The sequence below is a fragment of the Theropithecus gelada genome, chromosome 1 (assembly GCF_003255815.1).
Source record: "Theropithecus gelada isolate Dixy chromosome 1, Tgel_1.0, whole genome shotgun sequence".
Taxonomy (NCBI): Eukaryota; Metazoa; Chordata; class Mammalia; order Primates; family Cercopithecidae; genus Theropithecus; species Theropithecus gelada.
The window spans coordinates 23,510,546-23,534,246 of record NC_037668.1 but is presented as its reverse complement, the minus strand read 5'-3'; the positions used below and the strand labels follow the sequence as shown (position 1 = coordinate 23,534,246).

The 23,701-nt window shown below is 46.9% G+C and overlaps 1 protein-coding gene and 1 long non-coding RNA gene across 4 annotated transcripts in view; both read right to left on the bottom strand.

The window, feature by feature from the left end:
• Positions 1-23,701, bottom strand: part of KIRREL1 (kirre like nephrin family adhesion molecule 1) — a 108,680-nt gene that overhangs the window by 67,508 nt on the left and 17,471 nt on the right. The gene's annotated exons all lie outside the window — the stretch shown is intronic.
• On the bottom strand, positions 2,761-8,972 carry LOC112634170. Its single transcript, XR_003121740.1, has 2 exons — positions 8,208-8,972; positions 2,761-3,213 (listed from the first exon to the last, which is right to left on the bottom strand). It is a non-coding gene; the product is annotated as an uncharacterized LOC112634170 (long non-coding RNA).

Sequence of the window (23,701 nt, the reverse complement as noted above, 5' to 3'; positions counted from 1 at the left end):
TTTTTTTTTTTTTTTTTTTTTTTTTTTTTTTTCTTTCCGATGGAGTCTCACTTTGTTGCCCAGGCTGGAGTGCAGTGGCACGATCTCCATTCACTGTAACCTCTGCCTCTCAGGTTCAAGCAATTCTCCTGCCTCAGCCTCCCTAGTAGCTGGGATTACAGGCACGCACCACCATGCCTGGCTAATTTTTGTATGTTTAGTGCAGATGGGGTTTCACCATGTTGGCCAGGCTGGTCTTGAACTCCTGATCTCAGGTGATTCACCTGCCTTGGCCTCCCAAAGTGCTGGGACTACAGATGTGAGTCACCGTGCCCGGCCGAAAACATCATTTTCTATCTTTGAAATGTTAGCTCCATGATATGTGGTCAAGGACCAAACAAGAAAGAGGACTCTGCAGCAGTAGGCTTTGAGACAAGGATCAAACAACCTGATTGGGCATAAGGAGCAGTAAAATGAGCTGCAAAGCAAGGAAGAGAAGGCCCTGTGGAGCACTAATGCCAAAAAGTCACCATCCAGCCCAGAACTTCAAGGTGCTCCTCAAAAGGGAAGGCAGCCACTCACGGAAAGCCCTGATGTTTCCTTTCGGGGCCAGGCACAATGGCTCACGCCTGTAATCCCAGAGCTTTGGGAGGCCGAGGCGAGTGGATCACCTGAGGTCAGGAGTCTGGGACCAGCCTGGTCAACATGGCGAAACCCCGTCTTTACTAAAAATACCAAAATTAGCTGGTCATGGTGATGGGCGCCTGTGATGCTGGGGAGGCTGAGGCAGGAGAATCGCTTGAACCTGGAAGGCAGAGGTTGCAGGGAGATTGCCCCATTGCACTCCAACCTGGGTGACAACAGCGAAACTCCATCTCAAAAAGAAGAAAGTGAGGATCCCGGCCGGGTGCAGTGGTTCATGCCTGTAATCCCAGCACTTTGGGAGGCTAACGCAGGCAGGTCACTTGAGGTTAGGAGTTCCAGACCAGCCTGGCCAACATGGTGAAACCCCGTCTCTACTAAAAATACAAAAATTAGCCGGTTGTGGTGGCACATGCCTGTGGTCTCAGCTACTTGGGAGGCCGAGACAGGAGAATTGCTTGAACCCGGGAGGCGGAGGTTGCAGTGAGCTAAGATTGTGCCATTGCAATCCAACCTGGGCAACAGAACAAGACTCCATCTCAAAAAGAAAAAGTGGGGATTCCCCATCACAGGCTGGGATAATTTATAAGGAGCCTGGGGACAAGCAGTGAAAGGTAGGAGGTGGGGGGCGGTTCTTACAACTGGGACATGCCTGGAGTTAAAGGGAGGGATATCCAGAGCTCATCTCTTCTCAGACCTGCAGGGAGGCCTTTGAACGGACTTCCTTTTCCACACTTCCACCCTCTGCATCCTGTTCCCAAGAAAAATCGTTTTAAAATTCTGCCTTCAATTGCCTTCTGACTCCTACTAATGCCAAAGACAAGTTCCCTTCCAGCCCATTTGCATAGAAGCCAACTTCATACATGCATTCAAGCAGCTACTATGTTCCCGAGATTGAGACGACAGGGGAAAGTCAGCCCCGCCTTCAGGGAGTCCACGCACAGCCCGCCTCTCATTACCCCAACCTCATCTCCCTGCTCCCAAGCCTGAACTTCCTGATTCAGCCAGACAGGCCCAGCTCCTCCTCATCCTCTCCAGCATCTCCCAGCCCTAGGGAAGCCATGAGAATCCCTGCCCCTGACTTCTCAACTCTGCTCTAGTTTCCCCCACAGACGCCAGTCCCCAGTTCCCATCATACATTAACTTCTTAATACTTAATTTTGCCTTATCTTGTTCTCATTTGCATGCCTATTTTTCTTTTCTTTTCTTTTCTTTTTCTCATTTACAGGATCTGGCTCTGTTGCCCAGGCTGGAGTGCAGTTGTGTGATCACAGCCGCAGCTTCAGTCACCTAGGCTCAAGCAATCCTTCCACCTTAGTCTCCCAAGTAGCTGGGGCCAAGGGTGTGCACCACCACACCAGGCTAATTTTTTTTTTTTCTTTTTTGTAGAAATGGTTTCTAACCACACTGCCCAGGCTAGTCTCAAATTTTGGGGCTCAAGTGCTCCTCCTACCTCTGCCTCCCAAAGTGCTGGGATTGCAGGTATAAGCCACTGCACTGGCTTCTTCTGTCCATTTTTAGAAGACCTTTCAATCTTCTTTAATCTATCCCTCCAAGCAACTGGGATCCCTCAAAATACAAGGAATACAACTCTTTTCCCTCCAGTTCTTCCCACTCTCCCCACAGGGCAAATCAGCCTCAAGAATTTGCTGCCAGGACGCAGAATGCTTCCAGAAGTCACCCAGCCATTTGGACTCAACAGGTAAGTATTGAGTACCTACTGCATCCCTGTGAACTCCTGAGCATCACACACACTATTCTCTGATGAGGAAGGTGGTGAGTGACAGAGAGGGACTAGAATTGGGCTCTTCTGACTCCTTCCATCCCACTGGGCCTCTGAGCCTAGAGGGCAGCTGAGAAGTACCACTGGGCAGTCCCAGCCAGTTTCAGTTTCAGTTACAAGAATGGAACCCTAACTCTCCAAGTCTCATGGTAGTGCGTGTGTGCACGTGTGTGTGTGTGTGTGTGTGTGTGTGTGTAGTGGAGGGGAGAAAGAAAGGAATAAGTACAGAGAAGTACTAGAAGTGAAGGCAGCCTTCCTACTTATTATTTGATATTAGGGAAGACATCTTACCGTTTGTTTCCCATTACAGCCTTCAATTCCCTTCTCGTTCAGGGGACCTGAAGCACACAGCCGGCTTGTTGATTGGTTTGAGTTTAATTCATTTGTGTAATATCCCTGTTCCAAACGATGTCTAATTAACACTTTTGTTGGGGGGAATAAAACCTCCCATAATCATTAATGAACAGGGGAGAGGAGGGGACTCTTTCCCAGGCAGCAGCCTCGATGCTACTGGGCTGTTTGTTGGCTCCATCTTAGAGACGTCTAAATGAGACACGTCTTAACAATGGGATTATCGCCCACTTTGGACCAGGATGAGCAGATGGAGCTGAGATTTGATGACTGGATGTTCAATGCAACATGAGTCAGCATTCACACCTAGTCCTGGGGATCTTGACTCTGGGTACCAAATCCACAGAGGGGGTGTGTGGCTGGACAGCCTCTACCACTTAAGACAGGTACTCCAGCTACTGGATGAAATTGCAGGTATATGAGACTACTTCTTTCCGGTTTTCTCACCTGCTCCAGGCCTAGCAGGGAGAAATAATATCTTAGATTTGTTTGTAATTTCACAGTTTGCGAAATGACTTTATAAATGTTAGTTCACAGCTCCTGGAGACAAAGAATAGCAACCCCATTTAACAGACAAAGAAAATGAAGCTCAGAGAAATTGAAGGACTCACTCAAGGTCACAAAGCTAAGATATGTCATGGCCTGGAGCAGAACCCAGATCTTCTGACTCCAGAACCTTGGGCTCCCTGGGGAGCAGGTTTGGTTTGCAGGTCACTGAGCACACTCCACTGCTCTCCAGAGAAGTCCCATAGAGCTAAAACCCTGGCGATGATATAAAGGTATTGGGATGGTTTACACTTTTGAACTTCTAGTGATTGAGAAACCATCTAAAATATATGCAAGTCTGAATGGCATGTGTATGTGAGGGTGAGAAAGAAAGGATCCAGAACTTTCATAAGATTCTCGAAAGAGTCTATGGTCCCAAAGTCACAAGATTCAGCAGCTGGGATCATTCTCCGACCACATCTTCTAGTGTGAAACATGAAATACAACAAGCTGGGGTACTAACAAGAAGACATGGGTTCCAGTCCCACCACTTTCATGTGTGACCCACTTTCATGGGTAACTTTAGGTAACCATTTAATCTCCCTGGGCATCAATTTCCATACCCGAGAAATAAAAATCAAAAACCCTGACCTGCTTTATATACAGGGATTTTGTAAGGACTAAAATACTTAAGAGAAATGGTAGCTAGAAGCTAATGACAGGAGACAGAGTTATTTTCACTATTCTTTTTTTGTAGTTTTTATACTTTGTACTATGTACATTAGCTACTAAAAGTATAAAATTAAAAATTTAACAAAAATACATTAAGCCATCAGGTTATAGAGTGCTTTACTTATACAATCTCACTTAATTCTCTGAACAGCCCTGCAAGGTAGAGATAATTTTCCCAATTGCATGTGAGGCAACTGAGGCTCAGCAAGCTCAGATAAATTGTGCAATGTCACAATTGTGACTGAACATTAGCAGGTCTAGGATTAAAGTTCATATCTCTCTGGTTTCAGAGTTGCTATTTGCTTCTCTCTCTCTCTCTCTCTCTCTCCTATATTACAGATGCTCATTCCATCTCATAAAAGCTCAGTGTTAAGAGATAAACTTGATGTACATTGGAAGAGAATAAATTTCACTATACTGCTACAGGAGGGCTAAAAGTTTCCCCATCATTATCTAAATATAAGACTCCTATAACTATTCACCTTCTAACCAACCCAATTGTGCACTGGCAGCCTGAAGAATAATATTCAAAAATTATGCATATTTTATGTGCATTATACATAGGTGCCTATGTGCACATGCATGCATGTGCGCACACGTGCACACACACACATAGACTTTTGTTACAGCAGCAGGGAGAAAGAATTAGGGCAGCTATTGAAGATGGACTCTGTGGTCTGGCACTGTGGAGATCTGCCCAGGCACCTTGGCAAGAGTTATTCCTTCTGTCTATGCCTGAAGTGCGCTTACCCTTGCCTTGCACAGTCTTGTAAATACTTTGCTGTTGATTCATGATAGGTTATTGTTTTCATTCTGCTGTACATGCCCTGTACAGGTTTTTCCATGTCAATGCCTCTGACTTAGACTGCAGGCCCCAGAGGACAGGGGCTGGACCATATGTATCTCTTTATACTACATCCATACTGAGCCAGACACAATTATGTGTTTAATAAAGGTTTGAACAGATGACCACAAAGATAAAGGTCATTTATTTCAACTTAAAGGGATATAAGCCCTCCAGGTAGGGTAATTTTCACCAGACAGTGTTGTGCAGTGGAATGTACACTAATACCTAGAGAAGGTCAAGTTCTGCATCCTGACCTTATCTTGTTCTCAGTTTAGCTTGTGCACCTATGAAATGGACATAATAATACTTACTTCACAAGACTGTAGTGAAAATTAAATAAACAGACTGTGAAATCCCTAGTAAATTGAAAAGTGCTATGTAGTTTTCAGGTACGTAGGTTGAAAAAGTAGAAAGAAATACATGAAAAAGTAACAACTGAGCAAACCCCTAAGATGTGGAAGCATCCCAGGAAAATGCCTCCTGGGCTTTCCAGCCTCAGTGGAAACGATGGCCTCTATGCCTTGCATAAGTCCTGGTACATCATCGCAAATGGAATGAATACTCCAGAGATCCTTGCAAAAGCTAGTTGCTACAATTAAAAGCAGAATTTACAGCCAGCTTTGGGAACAACTTAAGAGGAAAGAAGCAACCCAAATTCTCACTAAACTTCATTCAAGTTGCATTAACCCTTCTCTAAATGTGTGGATGGGACACATCACACAGCTACACACTCCGCAACATTAGGGAGGGTTTATTCAAGTGACAGACCAGCTAGTGCAAATTATCATGCAAAGGTGCACCTTGAGGACCCCGGTGTCCAACAGCTCCTGGGCAGGCAGACAAGACTAATAAAGTCACAGTTCCTGCAGACCGCTGCAGCTGCTTTGGCAAGAGGTGAAGGTCAAGGTTAGTTGTGGAGAGAGACAGGGCATTCTGGCAGAGACAGTGGCATGTTCCAAGCCTGGGGGCAGGAATGAGCAGGCCCTAGCTCAGGACATGGTAGAGTGGGGGAGTGGAGGAGTTGTGTAGGGGGTGATGAGCAACAGCATTATTAAAACCTGCAGGGAAGTATAATGGGGAGGGAGGGGTGTGGGTCTTTTCTGAAGTGGCCTCTAGACTATCATTCCTTCCCTGGGGCTGCCCCTGCACTATCCCTAAGACTGAAATCCTATTAATTCTTCCTGAAGGTCAGTCCTTCTCCAAGCACCCTAATAAGAAGTAATTTGTTGTTGCTGGGAGCTTCCTGGCTATGCTACTCACAAGGCAATTTAACATCTACTGCTTTGCTCTGAGACAACACAAACATATTGAGGACCTACTATGCGCCAAGTGCTTTCAGCTGATCTAATTTTCCCCACATACCTGTGTATTATCTTCATTTCTGAGGAAGGCTTTTGTGATATTGTGAAATACATATTTGGTCCCGGCTCTTGGCATACACTCCTAAAGTCCTTGGAATCTCCCAAGTGGTAAGTGTCTTTCTGCATGCTAATGAATTGACTGGTGGCAGGCAGCCCCTTGGTAGCTTCAGTATGAGAGGTGTTCACCAGACAAACCAAGGCAGGAGTAGTGAGTTGGGACCTTCAGCTCCATACCCCAACCTCTAGGGAGGGAAGAGGGGCTGAAGGTTAAGTTGATCACCAGTGACCAATGGCTTAATTAATCATGCCTATGTAATGAAGCCTTCAAAAACCCCAAAAGGACAAGATTCTGAGATCTTCCAGGTAGCTGAACACAGCGAGGTTCCTGGAGGGTAGCACGCCCAGAGAAGGCATGGAAGTTCCACATTCCTTCCCACGTGCCTTGCCCCGTGCATCTCTTTATCTATATCCTTTCTACTGTCCTTTTATAAAAAACCGGTAAACGTGTTCCTACCTCTGTGAGCCACTAGAGAAAAGGAATAAAACCTCAGGATGGGGTCTTGGGAACCCCAGTTTATAGCCAGCCAGTCAGAAACACAGGTAAAACAATGTGGGGCTTGCGACTGACATTGGAAGGGGGGGACAGTCTTGTGGGAATGAGCCCTCAACCTGGGGGATCTGATGCTAACTCTAGGTAGACAGTGTCACAGTTGAACTGAAGAACACCCAGCCCAAGTCTGCTAGAGTATTGCTTGCTTGCTGGAAGACTGATTGCTTGCTGGAAGTGTGGGGAAACCCCACACATTTGGTCACAGAAGTCTTCTGTGTTAACTACTGTTGGGGGTCAGGGGTGTCCAAACTGTGAAAACAGTTTGCTTTTTTTCATTCAGCTTTGGAGTATGGAGATTAGGAGCACAGTCTCCAGGCCAGACTGTCTGACTCCAATCCCAGCTGCTCTGTCACATCTTAGCTGTGAGACTGGACAAGTTACTTCTCTGTGACTCCGATTCCTGTTCTGTAAAATGGGGATGATAAAATATCTACCTCGTAGGATCATTGGGAAGATCACACAAAGTAATATCACTTATAAGGGTATCTGGCACTTGGTTAGTTAATAAAGCAACTGATGCTTGGACATTTGCCCAAGACCTAGTAAGTGATATAGCTGGGATGATAACCAAGTACGTCTCCCTTCAAAACCATGTTGTTTCCACCTTTCCACATAGCGTCCCATTCCCTCGCATTTCTCTAAGTATGCTGTCCCCATCTCCCGCGTGTTCTCATTAGGTTAACAGTGGTGTGTCCTCCAAGGGGCCTAGAGGATGTCCAGTCAGTGAGCCCAGATAAGCAAGTCTACAGTGAAGATATACTAGACCTAGCTTCTACACATTACCTGGCAGGACAGGAAGAGGGAAAAAGCCAGACCGGCCAGAGGCTGGAGTTTCACCTACCCCTGGTGTGCTTTCTGTGCCTCTGAGATTCAGAGGGCAACGCATCAGTACCAGACAGAAATATGGGGCAAAGAAAAAGGCCTCATGGAGGTGCTGGGGAGTAGAAACCCCAGCCTGCAGCTCCTTCTGTGCTTCCCACTCAGCCTTTGGCCTTCTTATGACTTAGCCAAGAGGAAGGCAGTGCCAGAGTGCCAAGTTAAATAGGTGTGCCCCCTCCCACCACCCCACCAGGGCTGGCAGGGAGAGAGGCCCACAGGAACCAGGGCAGGGCCCCATCTGCTGTCCTGCCAGCTCAGCACTCCTACTTGCCCCTGCCCCAGCCCATCCTCTCTCCACCCCACCTCCCCCAGCCCTTCTGCTGGGGGAGGACATTTCTTCAGGCCTCCTGACCTCTTCCTGCCTGGGAGGATGAAGGCATAATTAGCAGCCGCCTCTCCTGGGGAGTGGGAAAGAAGAGTGGCTCATTAAACCAGCCATGCGTGCCTCTTCTGCGGCTCCCTCCCCGGGTTCTGCCTCTTCTGCTTGCCCTCTCCTCTCCATCTCCTTTGCTTCCGTTCCCTCTCCCATCTCGTCACCCTCTGGCCTCTGCTTCTCCTCTTCGGTACTGCTCTTGGCTGCATCTCTTCCCGCCTGGCCTCGTCTTGCTCTGTTTATCCTCTCTCCTTCCTCTCTTCTTTCTCTGGCTGTTTTTCCTTCTGGACTTTTCCTTCCTCCTTCCTCTCTAGACCACTTTTCGGCAGTCCTCCACCCCCCTCTCTCTCCTTTGTTTCCTTTCTCAGATCCTGTCTCCGGCAGTCCTTCTCCCTGGGGCACCCTTAGCCTTTGTCCCTCCTCGGAGTCTTCAGTTCCTCAGTTCTCCTGCCCTTTCGCTTCAACTCTGGCCTCTGCTCTGGTTATTCCCAGCTCCCCTTTCTCTGTCGTTTCCCTGAGTTTTCTCTTTCCCCTTTTCTTACTCCATTCCTCTTCATTCCTGGGCCTACCAGGGCCTGTCGGTGCTCTAGTCGGTGTCTCCGCCACCCTGAAAGAAATCTGTGCGTGCATTCTTTCCCTTTCCTGGCGGGAAGAGAGAATGGGGGGAACCTGGGGAGGACACATCTGACTGTTCTCATCCAAAGCGCTCCCCTGCATTCAATCCACGCGTTAGTCCAGAATGTGAGACCCGGTGACAGGTCAGTCTGCAGGGTCAGAAGAAAACTGAAGATGCTTTCTCCACACAGAGGAGACGGCTACAAAGGGACAGGCTTTGAGTGTCCATGGGTCCCTCAGGGACAGGGTGTCTGCCAGCCACACCTGGGCTGCCCACAGTGGTGGCTGAGGAAATCGGAAGGGAGAATCTCTTTTTTTGGTCTGGTTTCCTCAGCTTAGGGCAAGAAGTGCCGACCTCTGAGGAGTTACTTAATTTGGTTTTGCCGCACCCCTCCCCTCCTTCTAAAAATGCCACTGGCGCTGAGCTGCTTTCAATTCTGAGGTCAGGGTGGACCCTGGGGAACTGGGTGGGGCAAGGGACACCGGGAAAACACCAGGATCCCCTTTGCCAGATTTCTTTCAAGTTCTCCTCTATAAACTGTTATGTTTTCAGGTATGACCTTCTACAGTTGGATCCAAGGGCCTTCCCACCCTTATCCTCTGGGTCTACCACTTCCTACACTACCTGTTCACAATACCTGTTCAAAACCCTGTGTCTCAGCTGGGCGCAGTGGCTCACACCTGTAACCCCAGCACTTTGGGAGGCTGAGGTGGGTGGATCATCTGAGGTCAGGTGTTCGAGACCAGCCTGGCCAACATGGTAAAACCCTGTCTCTACTAAAAATACAAAAATTAGCCGGGTGTGGTGGTGCACACCTATAGTCCCAGCTACTAGGGAGGCTGAGGCAGGAAAATAGCCAGGAGGTGGAGGTTGCAGTGAGCAGAGATCGCACCACTGCACTCCAGCCTGAGAGAACAAGACTCTGTCTCAAAAACAAACAAACAAACAAACAAACACCAGGCTGGGCACAGTGGCTCATGTCTGTAATCCTAGCACTTTGGGAGGCCCAGGCAGGCGGATTACCTGAGGTCAGAAGTTCAAGACTAGCCTGGCCAACATGGTGAAATCCCGTCTCTTCCCAAAATACAAAAAATTAGCCGGGTACAGTGGCATGTACCTGTAATCCCAGCTACTCGGGAGGCTGAGGCAGGAGAATCACTTGAACCCGGGAGGCAGAGATTGTGGTTAGCCGAGATCATGCCACTGCACTCCAGCCTGGGTGACAGAGTGAGATTTCATCAAAAGAAAACAAACAAACAAACAAACAAACAAACAAACCCTGTGTATCTTCCATCCCTTCCTTCCCTTCACTACCGCACATTCCTATATCCATTTCCCCAAGATGTTTGACAACAGGACACCTTTCGCAGCACACTAACTTAATGTTTTCTTTCCACGTTCCAAACAGTTCCTGAAATTGTATTTCTTTCAGGAAGCTGTCCTGGATTGACTCCATCTTAAAGCTGGAAGAGATCTAAGAAATTATTTAATCCTGTCTCAATTTAGAGTTAGGACACTGAATGTTAGAGCAGTAAAATGATTTGCCCAGTGCACCTAGGATATTAATGGCAAGGCTGGTAGAAGACACACAAGTCTCCTGATACCCCTGCTTGGGCTCTTTCCATGGTACCCAGCTGCCTTTTAAACAGAATAGAGAATTGATGGTCCTGTCTGGTGTGGGGATTCCTGCAATTATGCCTCTTATTCTCTACTCCAAAATACTTTCCCCTGTAGTCTGTCTCTTTGCTATATTTGAGACTGATATTATTGTTCTTAAGTGAAAATTTACTTAACTGGAAGGCAAGTAACCATATTGTATTCATCTCTGTTTCCTCAGACTGAACAGTGCCTGGCACTCAGTAAATGCTTGCTGAATTGAAACTAACTGAAATGAAAACATACTATTGACTGTCTAAAACTACAGAGCCCTCGCCATCAATAAGAGGGTGAGGGAGGTTTTTTGTAGACAAGAATGATAAGGCATGGCCCAGTCCACTGGGGGCCAGCTCTCTCCTGCCACTCCCCACCACTCCCAAAGGAAAATGGGGCCTGGAATGATGCCTAGGGACACAACTTGCACTTTTTACACTTTCCAAGGCCTGAAGAAAAAGGCATAACCTTCCAGGCCATGACCTTTGCATTTGTTTGGCCTGCTTCATGGCTGCAGGCAAAACCTGTGGAGAACAGGGGCCACATACAGCTCCAAAAGGAACTTCAGAAGACACCCGTGGACCCTCACATCATCCAGGGTGGTCACTCTGGTTGCTCCTGCACCTAACCCCAGATCGCTCTTCATTTGCACCCACACTGAGTATACACAGGTAAGAGTGTGCGGGTGTGCGGGAGGAAGAGGCTGGAAGCAGGCTAGGGCCCTGGCACTTTAGCAGAAGGCCCACAGATGCGGATGTGGAGAGGAGCTGGCAGAGCGGCACTTGGACCCTCTCTCCTGCCCTTCCGATTAAGTTATTATGCAATCTGTTCTGGAGGCTGTTTGGGGAGTTTAAATCTCAGGGCCTGGATTTTGGCAGCTGGCAAAGGATCTGGGACAAGTCCTAACTTTTAACCATAGTGGGAAGCACATCTATAGTAGGGGTCCTGGATGTACCCAGTGGTGCCCCTTTGGCACTAGATGTAAATTCAATGGGGAAAGTGAAGTCAAAGAATATGAGTGTTTTTTAGCTGTAGCAGAAAGAACAGCAGAGTGGGAGTCAGGGATTAGGGCTTCTAGACCTGCCTCTGTCAGAATCCGCTGGGTGGCACTGGGCAGTTTGCATCCCTTCTCTGATCTTCAGTTTCATAATTCATAGAACAGATCACCGCTAAGGTCCTTTCCAGAACGGACATCCCATAACATAGTAGGTGTTTAGCACAAGTTAAATGCTCAAATAGAAATAATTCTGAGACTCTCTTTCTTGGGATGTTTATAATGATCTTATCCTTTACATACCACTGGTCTCATTTGGATGATAATGGCCCTTCAGTATCCTCCTTGCTTCATGCCTTCCCCACTTTTATGTGCCCAGAAATCAGAATGCAGCCTCTCAAACTTCATTATGTTGACCCACTTCTCCAGAACCCAAAATAGCTGCCTACTAAAAATCCAGGTGCATAAGGCTTTAATAACTACCCACCGAGCCCCACCCCAACCGCACCCACCCACACACCTGGAGTGGATTTCTTTCTCCCCTTGCAATCCATGCCATGTCTCCTCCTGCTGAGCCCTGCTCCAGATTTACCTCTTTAAGGAAGCCTGGCCAAACTAGCACTATCCATAACCACACCCAGTATTATTTCCTGTCCCTTCAGTACTTAACACCTCAGGTTGCATGACATTTCTCTGCAGTTGCTTACATATATCCTGATAAGTATAGGCACAATTTTCTTTGAAACCTTACAAGTGAACAGAAGGGACCAAAAAAACCCCTTTTGTAAAGCCCACCACAGCTGCCACACCCACAGAACCTCTAGGGTCTATTCAGTCTTCCCCAGGAAAGGGAGGGAGGCTGAAAACATGATTTTATATATATCCTGTAACCTGTTATAGAAAGTAAATAGTATTCAGTCAAAAGTCATGTATATGCACATTTCTTCTTAACCTTAATTACAGACTTACACAAAGAGTTATAGCTAAAAAAGAGCCTCTGCTTTTACCTAGCCCAACTTCTACATGTTAGGGATTATGATTACCAAAGCTCAGAGAGGTTAAGCAACCTGTTCAGAGTCACACAGCTCATTAGTAGCAGAATTGGGAACGAAACTAAGCTGAGGGTAATGCCTCGAACAGGGCTCCTTCCATAATACCATGATACTTTCACAAGCTAACTGAATTAGCCAAAGCAGGGAGTCATTTTGGCATCATGCAGCCAGCTGAGTTCTGCGTTTTTGGTGGAGAAACTGCAATGTAGTGCAGTGAAAGAATCTCTTCGGGTCACCAGAAAATAATCCTGTTAACAAAAGAGGGACAAATAGGTTTGAAGAACAACCAAAAGGATTTTATAATCCCAAGAAAAAAATTTAAGAGCCCTAGGATACAGCATTTTTTACTGTGAATGTTTGAGGTTTTGGTCGAGATACTTCCTCGATGCCAGCCCACATTGGCCATTTTTAGGTTGCTGCTGAGGGTGGGACCATCAACTCTAAGTGCTCTGTGCAAATCCAAAGGAGCTTAGCAACTGGAGAAGAAAGAATTACAGAGGATGTGGGCCACTGCTTCTTCCTCCTGGCACCCAATAAATCCAACTGCCCTTTAAGGTGGTCCCATCATCAATTATGATGAAAATGTTTATGTCTCAGTTATCCACACCACTGAGGAAGGGCAGTGGAGTGGGTAATACAAAAGTCATTTCTTTTTGGCTTTGGAAAGCATGATAATGAATTTTTAGCAGCTCCTAATTATGTTGTACTGAAGATAATATTTAAAAACTGTTTGCATTCTCTGAGCACATATTAAGTGATAGTACCAGGAGCTGAGCTAGGAGAGAAACTAGACTTTGAGTTCAACATTAATTATAGGGATCTACCAAGTGGATAATCCACATTCAAAATAACTGGGATATTCATTCAACAGCTATTTATTTTTTGGATTTACTGTGTGGCAGTCATTCTGTCATTCTGCTCTATGCTGGGGGAAAGAGGCAAGAGATGAAAGTTACAGATATAAACAAGTCATAGTCCCTATCCACAGGTAGCATTATGGTCTAGTGCAGGAGCTTAACAACCCATTATGATTAAAACAGAACGTATGATCTTCTGGAATTTCAAAGCAATTTGCTTTGGAAGCCCCCCAGAAAGAATAGTTCATTCTTTGGGGGGAGTTGAGAAGACTACTGTAAGAAAGTGGCATGGGAGGTGCATCTTGAAGGCAAATCCAGACCTCAGAGAGTAAAGGACTGGAAGTGGGGTCGTTGGGACTGATGCGGCAGTGTTAGCTAGGTATGGAGGTGAGAAAATGTACGGGCTGTCCAGGGAACATCATCTTCCCAGAGGTGATGACTGGGATATCCTGACCAGGTGCCCTGGGAGGAGAGCTCAGAAAGGGAGAGACCTGACTGGTTTCACCCTTAGAGCAAAAGGAAATCCTGTCCACCCCAAGACCCCTTCCAATGTGCTCCCTGCACAGCCATCATTTATTTCAGCAAGACAGTTCTTGCTCAGGTTCTCCTAAACCAAGTTCCTTTCCACTGGCTATTCTGAAGAACTAAAAAAAATTCACCCTGGGAAAAAAGCTTATCCAGGGCCACAGCAGTCTATTTTTGACTTCAAACTTACTCAATTCAGGGCTAATTTCTCTGGGATTCCCAGACCTGGGACTTTCTTTACCAGGGTGGGGGGTGTTATGTTTGGGGCCTCTCTCGTAGCCATCAGCCCCTCCAAACCCTTCTGATTTGCTGCAGCTTTAAAATTGCAAGGGAAAAAAAGATGGAGAGAAGGCAGTTCTCTGCCTCTCCTGCCTCTTTCTCTTGCTCTGCGGTTAAGCTCAGCAATGATCCTACAAGCCTGGAATTTGAGGAATTTCCTGCCCCGTGCTCCCTGGAAGAGCTGAGAGAGACCTAGCAATTAGGCCTGGAGTTTCCACTCCTGCCTCCCTCCACCCAAGTTAAGTGCCCTGAGTGAAAGCTTCAGTCTAGGGGGTCCAGCATGGAGCTCAGCCTGGGATGTGTCTGTGGCCTTAGCATTCAGCCCAAATGTGACCCCCATATAGTCACCCCAACAGTCATGCCCTCCTACCTCCCCCTGTCAATCACTCAAAGAGTGTCTGCCAAAATGCTCCAAATCCTTTCGTTTGCCCATCTTAGAGTATAGTAATGATACTAGTACAGGACATAACAGAGTTAATTCCTTTCAGAATCCATCTTGTCCTTCTGAAATTGTCTGAGAATAATTCAGTGCCTTTTTTTTCCACCTTCCCTTCCTCTAACATCACAGGAGTCGAGCTATGCCTCAGCTCTTTATTCCTTCTCCTCCAGTCTGCTCTTCTCTCTTGTCCCTTCTCCCTTTTCTCCTCTTTATCCACATGTTCATCATGACAGTACATTGACTTATTTGATTTTTGCCCTTGTTCTGTGTCTGCTGTAGGCTGAGGGTCTTGGATCTGCTCCTTGAGCGCATGTCTGTCTTGGGAACTTCTAGAAGGCAGAGTGGAGGCTCTGGGCCTCTATTTACTTGGTTCAAACCAGAGAAATGGGAACAGGAATAGGGAAGTAGGGAAGGTGTTCCCAGGTCATCCAAATGAACCTTATGTAACTTCTTTGCTGCAGCAACTACAACAGCAGAAGCAAATTTCTCCTCCTAATTATGTTTTGTTCAGGCTAATAATAAAATTGGTTCATCTTCTCTCATAGCACATCAATCGATGGCTGGATACCAGGTGCTGGGGCAAAAAGCAGCCTGGGATTTAAACGCTTGCCACAAATGGTTCTCAAACTGGCCCATCGACCCTCATCAGATGGCCTCCAGGGAAGGAGGCCTCCTCTTTCCCCTTCCCCTCTTTTTCCAGGGTTCCTCCTTGTCTGGGTGTCCAGCTTTATGTTTGCTTCCTCATTCTAGCAGTCCCATTCTTGACACCCTTTCAATAATGCTCCATGCTACTTTTTGCTTTCACCCTTCCTCTAATCAAGGGACATCTCTGAGTCTTTTCTGCTCAAAGTCCTAGAGCAGCTGACCAGTTAGAACCTTGCTTCCCTACACGCCACACTGCATTCCCAGGTTGGCACCATCTCACACTCTGATGTCTCCTGGCTCCATGGCTATGCTGCCAGCTGCCTCCTACCTTCCCACAGGTCTCTCCCGGGGCTTCACCAGCTTCACCATCACCAGCTCTTTACATCAGTTCCCATGGCCCTTCCCCTGCACCCTGACTCTGCCTACTCTCTGCTTGGTTCCCTTTCTGGGAAATATTAGGCTGGGACCCTAAAATATTAGGCTGGGAGATGCTGGCACACCAAGGCCTGAGGCTTCAGGCCTACAGCTTCTTTGCAGTCATCCTAACTCCTGACCATTCTGACCCAGGGTGAAATTAAAATGGCAGTTTCCTGCTTCCCCATGCTTCCCACCCCCCCAATTCTTCCTCTCAGCATATTCCACCAGCCTCAAAAGGACAAGACTCTCTGGCTAAAAAGGAAATCAAAGCTATTCCACTACTTCAATGGGAGTGTTCACTATCTCCAGATTTCCTTCAACTCTCAAGATATTTGCCTTTTGAGGTTGAGAGTTGCCGGTTGCCAGTTCCCTCCTCCTCCCCTTTCACATTCCCTTCAAACAAAGCTTTTCTGTCAGGTTTTTGACCCTGATGAAGATTTTTAAGATTTTTAACTGGAATCTTTTTTTTTTTTCTTTTCCCCTCTTCCTCTCTAATTCTGAAGGATCTTTTGTCTTCTAAGCAAAAGAACTAAGAGATTGAGAGGGAGGGCTGCCTTCTTTTTTTTCCTTGTAAGTAATTAGGAAAGAAGTTAAAAAAAAAAACCAGAAAAATACATTAAAAAAAGAAACTATTTTCTTTATCAGGAATTTATTTTTTATTATTTTTGTTTTTTTGAGATGGAGTCTCACTCTGTCACCCAGTCTGAAGTGCAGTAGCACTGCAACCTCCTCCTCCCGGATTCAAGCGATTCTCCTGCCTCAGCCTCCCAAGTAGCTGGGATTACAGGCGCCACCACCATGCCTAGCTAATTTGTGTTATTTTTAATAGAGACAGGGTTTCACCCATATTGGCCAGACTGGTCTCGAACTCCTGTACTCAGGTGATCCGCCCTCCTCAGCTTCCCAAAGTGCTGGGATTAAAGGCGTGAGCCACAGCGCTTGGCAAAAAATTTATTGTAACAGGAAAAAAAAAAAAAAGAGAGAGAGAGAAAGGCCTTGAAAATGTAAAAGGAAAAGAAGGATCTTAAAAAGGAGGGAGAGGCAAAGAGGGTAGGAGAGAAAACACAGAAGGGCTGGAAAGACCTTGAGGGAATGACAAAGAAGAGTGAGAGGAAGAGGGCCCTTGAGAAATGCAGGAGGAAGCAGGAAAGGAGGAAAATGCGGAGCACTTGCCCGGGGAGATGCCCATTTCCTGGGCTGCGCAGTGCACTAAGCAGTGTCTCCACCGGAACCTGCCCTCCGCAGGAAAGGGAGCTTGCAGGGACTTGACAGATCCAGAGCACCTAACAGTGCCTAACATACAGTAAATGCGCCATGAACGTGGGGTTGAACAAAACTGAGATGTCATGGCAATTTTTTTCGTTTTCCTTTTACCCTTGGACCAAATGAAAGGTTGGTTGGAAATGAGCAAATAAGAGACAAAAAATGCAGGGCCAACCTCACCTGAGCTAGGGCAGGCTGTGCAAGCAAGGCTGAGAAATAGATAGAAGTCACACTCTGTCAACCTCCTCTTGTCTTACCCTATTGTCTTTCCAAGGCTTAGTTCTCTCCCTGTCTGACTAGGCAAAACTGATCCAACGAAATGCTGTCAGCTCTCAATTACTCACACATAGGTTCCTCACTCTGGAGATTATCCATGGAAAAATCTTAATCCCAGGCAGGCTGATTCCCTTTGCCACCCAGAAGGTTTCGGTTGTCAGTCTGATGTGAGCAGGGAATTAGAAGCTCATTTAAATAGCAGACCAAGTCAACTCTAATAAGCAAGGCAAATCTGATTATTTATCATCATTATTATCACCATGATGCATCCCAAAGTTAAAAAGAAAAGATTAAAAAAAAATCAGTGGCTGGGTGTTTCTTCCTTCTATTGGGTCAACTGGGAGTTAACTACATTTACTGCCTTTAACTGGCCGCCTTTGATATGGCTAGCTTTCTGCTGTCTGGTCCATATTTACAACATCTCTAAAATAAAGATTAGAAACAATTTGTATTATTTGTTTACTTAAAATAGTAGTTGACATTTTCTTTGCTTTCTTTTCTCTTATTCTTTTTTCTATCTATCTATCTTTTTTTTTTTTTCTCTCAGATGGAGTCTAGCTCTGTCGCCCAGGCTGGAGCACAGTGGCGCAATTTCGGCTCACTGCAACCTCCGCGCCCTGGGTTCAAGCAATTCTTCTGCCCCGGCCTCCCGAGCAGCTGGGACTACATGCGCACACCACCACGCCTGGCTAATTTTTGTGTTTTTAGTAGAGATGGGGTTTCAACATGTTGGCCAGGCTGGTCTCAAACTCCCGACCTTGTGATCCACCTGCCTCAGCCTCCCAAAGTGCTGGGATTACAAGCGTGAGCCACCGTGCCCAGCCTGCTTTCTTAATATTTGTCAGGCACTATGCTCTATGTTTTATAGATCTAACTCAATTAGTTTACTTGTTTCATAGAAAATCTGAAGCAGTGTACGTAGATTCGGTCAATGATATTAAAAATAAGAGAAGAAACTAACACTGGGATGGGGATGGTGGTGATTAGGGAAGCAGGGAAAGAGACTAAAAACAGGAGAAATAAATTGAGGCTGGAGTAAAACTAATATACTAAATGTATGCCGTAAGATCCTAAATGCCTCATCAGAGATGAACTACAAGGTTTAGCCCTGAGCTTCCAAGCAGTCAGTGCAAAGAGGAAAAGTTCAAAATTCATGATACAATTTACAGTTCCCATAAAATAAAAATGAACCAGAGGCTTAGGTAAAGTAGCTCTGGAACTTTCTCCCATGGATCCTCATAAAAGGACACTGTGATGTGTTGAACCATGTCCTGGACAATATTCCTACCATAAATGCAATAAGGAGTCTCACAGGGCTGTTCCTTAAAGCATTCTTCAGTGAGGGCTGGTGGCACAGCACCAAATGCTCAGTTCAGTAAAAGCAATTCTTCAAGGGGCCAAAACCATTCCATCTTGGTTCTCAACTCTCCAATGGTCTGGCTTAGTCTGAGGATAAAATTGAGAGTGTCTGCAGGAAGGGACTGGAGGTAGGTGATAACAGAGGGCCGGAGTGTGGGAGTGCTGCAGGTGCAAAACAGGAGTCTTCCTACTTAGCTATTTTGGCCCCCAGTTCAGAACTGCATCAGAGATGAGAGGAAGAAAAGGACATCACAGCTCTCTCTGATATTCACAGTTTCTTAGGAGACACTGAAGGTATGGCAGGACTCAAAAGATTATTTCCCTGAGGAGATGGGGTGAAGGGCCAGCCAGCTGTTGTGATGTCTGGGGTAGGAGTAAGGTGACTTTATGAAACTCATTTAAAAAAGAAAAGAGTACTTTGGCACTAAAACAAAATTTCTTCAGAGTACACCTAACCCCTAAAATATCAGCTTAGCTTGTGGCCATCCTGAGGCTTGGGAAGATTAAGCCTGCTGGAAAAATCCTAAGAAGCATTCAAAAAGGAATTCGTGGTAGCATTAAACACAGTTAAACAGCCCCCGTAAAGCACCGGGAGGAGAACGCACCTCCCCTTCTGAGGAGGACCCCAAGAATTCCAGCAATTCAGAGACCTGGAGGGCCGCAGTTCACACAGAGGTGGGCCTTGCCTGTCGCATCCAAGGAAGGAAAGAAAAGTCCACATCTTAGTTATTCATCTAGTAACTCAGCGTCAAGGAGTTCTTCCATTTATCTGACTAAAACCTCCTTCCCCCCTCCACCCCCCATAAAGACTATATTTCTCTTAATAGTGAAGGAGAGAAAGCTTGCCCAGTGTCGGTCTGAGGAGCTGGGACCGGAGTAAGCAGGTCAGTCCCTCGCTAAAGGAAAGAAGATTACAGGGAGGGTCGTCGGGTGTTCCCTGGCTGCTGTTTGAAATGCTTGTGAGTGAGGGGAAGGAGTAAAGGGTGGGAGAAGCAGGCAAGATGAGAAGGAGGCTAGGATCTCAGGCCGAGTCCTGGACAATGGGCAGGAGTATGGAACCTGCGGCGGGTTACTTAATTATCTCTGAATGGTTTTTGTTCCTGGCTTTAAACATTTACCCCTATTGGGTTTTCACGGCTTCACAAGCTCTCTATCTTCTTTCTTTGCTGTTGCCATGGCAACAACTCCAGGCTTACAACTGCTCTCTGATTTTAAATAAAAGTTGAGGTTTCTCTCTCTCTCTCTCTCTCTCTCTCTCTCTCTCTTCCCTCCCCCTCCTCCCTCCTTTTTCTCTCTTACTCTAGTGAGGTCTCTCTCATCTCCCCCTTCCCTCTGCCTTCCTCGTTGCCCTCCACTTCCCCCACCTAGCTCTGTTTTTTGCTTTTTGTTTTTTTTTTTATCATCACCTCGTTCTCTCATTTCCTCCTTCCACCTGCCTTCTTACTAAGCCCTCTCCCATATCTTTGGGCTTCCAAGCTGGTCTTAATCCCCTGGTTGCCATGACAGCAAGAATAGGCCCCTTAGGAGGGATGGGGGCAGAGGTTGAAAAACAAGGGCATCTCTGGGGAAGGTGAGGGATCTACTGACAGTCCCAGGAGCAGTGTCACCTAAAATCCTCCAGGGACCACCACCTTCCTCCAGCAATTAATGGACAGTAAGCTCCTTAAGTCACCATCCCCAGCCCCACCTCAGAAAGGACTTTTTGATCTGTGCAGTGTGGAATGGTAGGGGAGGCAGGGAGGTCTGTGGAGACAGCCTAGATGAAGTGGCAGTTTTCTAGTTGGCGGGAGGTGTGTGTGTTGGTTGCAAAGCAAGGGCAGGGGACTAAGGTGGAACTTGCGGCTCTGGTCACTGCTGTGGGGCAGCGAGTCACTTACCCTCTGAGTCTTGGTTTTCGTTTGTAACATTCAAGGGTTGAATAAGTCTGTAATTTTCAAACTGTACTCTAAGATGCCCTAGGTCCTCTCAGAGCTACTGTGGGGCATGGGGAGCTATGCAAGGTGAGAAGAAACAGGGAGCTGCAGGCACCTGAAACCCAAAACAGTTCTGTCTGGCATAACAAGGAGTCTGCTTTTATCTGCTTGGGGTGGAGATGTGGTAGATCGTGCAGCAATCCTCAACACAAACATGAGATGCTTCTAGGGGAAGTCAGGTCCTCCGTCTGCTCTGCTTAGTGGACTGCCCAGGTGACTCTCTTTGCCACCTGCCTCTCCTTCCTTAGCCCCAACCCTGGACAGACAGGTCAGTGGTAGCTTATGTGGAAATTAATTACCTCTGGAATGGGCTAGAGGACAAAATACAATACTTCATCCTCAACAACATAAACCTCTCTCTCTTAACTGTATGGGGTATGAGATAAAGGGAGAAATGGACGACAGTGTGGCATTTCAGAGAAAGCTATGGAAGGGGAGTCAGAAGACTTCATTTCCAGTTCTAGCTTTTCCTCTGGTTAGCTCAATGGTTCTCACTTGGGGCAATTTGACTTCCTAGGTGACATCTGGAAATGTCTGAAGACATTTTAAATTGTCACACCTGGAGACTGGAGTGCTAGTGGCTTCCAGTAGGTAGAGGTTAGGAATGCAGCTTAACATCCTCCAATGTACAGGACGGCCCCCACAACAAAGGGTTAGCTGTGTCCAGCTTAAGCAAGGCATTTCCCCATTCTGGGCCTCAGTTTCTTTGTTCATAGATTGGTATTTTACACTAATTATCATTGATCTCACATTTCCTGAGTGCCCATGCACTAGGGGGGTAATGGGAGGCTGAGGCAAAGATGGCCCTTGCCCCTATAGACTTTACATTAGCTTATATTCACAACTCCCAGCGAGGGGCAAAACAGGACTTATGAATCCTATGTTATAAAGTGTTAAGGAAACAGACTTGCACAAGGTCACACAGAAAATTGGAAAGGAAGATGGAATGTGAATTCAGGTCCCTGATTACAAATCCAGGACTCTTTATTACACCACACCAGAAAAAGGTCAGGATTAAAACAGTAAGAGCTAACTTATACCACTGGATGACAGCGTCTCGGGTACCAAGCCACACATTCTATGCAGGTTATTTAATGCAGTCTTTATCATCACTCCATGAAGCAGATGCAACTGTTCTCCTACAAAGAGGTGAAGTGACTTACACAAGGTCACACGGGTAGGAGATGACAGGTCCTTGAATCTGAGCAGTCTGAACTCCAGATCTTGCTCTTTCGTTCCAGAAGCTGAAAAGCACTTTTGAGGCCTCAGGCGTCATTTACAGAGCTCCTCATTTTACTACTGAATAAACCGAGGCCCAAAAAAAGCACATGTCTTGCCCAAGAGAAAGCAGTCCAAGAAGACGAGTTGAGATTAAAATCCAGGTCACCTGACTCCCATTCTAAGGTCAACTCTAATCTACCCTCAAGCTCTACATTTTTTAATCTTATTGGAGAAGGGAAGCAGGAGGTGGGAGATACACTATAAAAAACAGACCAAAGTCCAAAGGCCCAGGAATCAAAGTCTGAGGGAAAGTGGGAGGGGGAAAGTGGGAGAAACAGCTGGTAGTCATGAGAATGAAGAGAGCTGCCTCCAGATGGACAAAGAAACTGAGAGCTCAACATTGAGGGGGAAGAGCTGGGGCAGGGAGCTCAGAAGGAAGAAAGATGCTGAGCACAGGGGGGACCCAGTCCAGGGAAAGGAGGCTTCTGTGTGTGGCTATGTCCTTGTGGCCACTGCCTGGCCTCCTGCTTCTCCTCCAGGCTCCTTCCCCCGCTGCTGCCCTCGGGAACTCCCACTGATCACCCCTGCACAGCTGGCAAGATTTCCTGGTTCCCTCCTTCACCTTAAAACCCACCGTGGCCCAGGGAAGGAAAGAGCCTGGAATCCCTCATCCCATCTCCCAGCCACCTGTGTCCAGGAGCTTCACCCACTGCCAACCAGCCCTACCCCTGAGAAAGGGGATAATAAGACCCTCTACTTCCCCTATGCCTCAGCGAAATGCCTCCAATCCCTCCCACAGGGCAGCCTGAAGTGGCCAATAGAGCACAGCACAGAGGAGGCACCAGCCGCCAGGCTCCTCCCAGCTCTCGGTTCCTTCTGGAGTTTCTTCAAGGCTGGGCTTAGCTCTTCAGCCCATTTTACAGATGAGGAAGAGGTCTTGGGGCTTCTCGGAGGGTCCGACCCTCACGCAGGGGACTGAGGCATAATTATGAAAGAGGCTTTGGTTTGTCATCTGTTAGTTTTGCTTTTAACAAAACATAATCCAGTGCCTTGGGGAACTTGCAATCCGGTTGGAAAACTGAAAGGTCAGTGCTTGAAAACCGGTGTAAAGTGAGATAAAAAGAGAGGGTTAGTCAGGATGGGCTCTCTGGAGGAGGTGAACCTTCTGAGGTCAGACATGGGAGGTCATGAGGGCCTGGGCTGAGAAGAGGGAGCAGCTTGCATAGGAAGACTGTGGGTCTTTGCAGGCAGCCTGAGATTCCAGCCCGCTCCGAGCAGAGGGCCCTGGTTTTCATTTTTTCCCTTCCCCCCGGCTCAGCTCTGGTCAGCCTCTGAGATGATTAAAACCAAAAGAATTTTAAATGTCTGGAATTCACTTTTCACCACTGATGCCATTGGCTTATATTCTCTCTCTCTCTCCTCCCTTCCCTTCTTATAATTTCTCCTCTTGGGAGAGCTATCTGTTTGCTTTACTCCTTTCTTCTGGCCCAGTTTGCTCTGAAATGATTCCCAGTACAGACCAGTTAACTTTGTTTTCATTTTGGAGAGGAGGAGAAAGGGGGTTGGGTGTCTCAGGCAAAAGGGAGGGAGGAGGGAAGGGTGGAGGGCCCTTGATCTTGCTGGCAAAAGTTCCCAGAAAAAGAGAAGAAATAGCTTTCAGGGAAAGAAATCTGCCGAATGTTTATGTTCCCACAAGATTCTGCAAAACCTTTTCATAGACCAAAGCTAAAGTTCAGGGCAAAGCCAGAGCATGTTTCTTCAGGGAGAAACTCTTATCGACATGCATACACAAGCACCCACACCCTTGGTCCAGGTCCCCACCTTCCAGGGCAGGCTGGGACATTCTCAGGAGAGTGTGTGTGTGTGTGTGTGTGTGTGTGTGTGAGAGAGACATTATCAGGGCTGTGTGTGTGTGTGTGTGTGTGACATTATCAGGGCTGTGTGTGTGTGTGTGACATTCTCAGGGCTGTGTGGGGTGTGTGTGTGTGACATTCTTAGGGCTGTGTGTGGGGGGGGTTTGTGTGTGTGTGTGACATTCTCAGGGCTGTGTGGGGTGTGTGTGTGTGTGTGTCATTCTCAGGGCTGTGTGGGG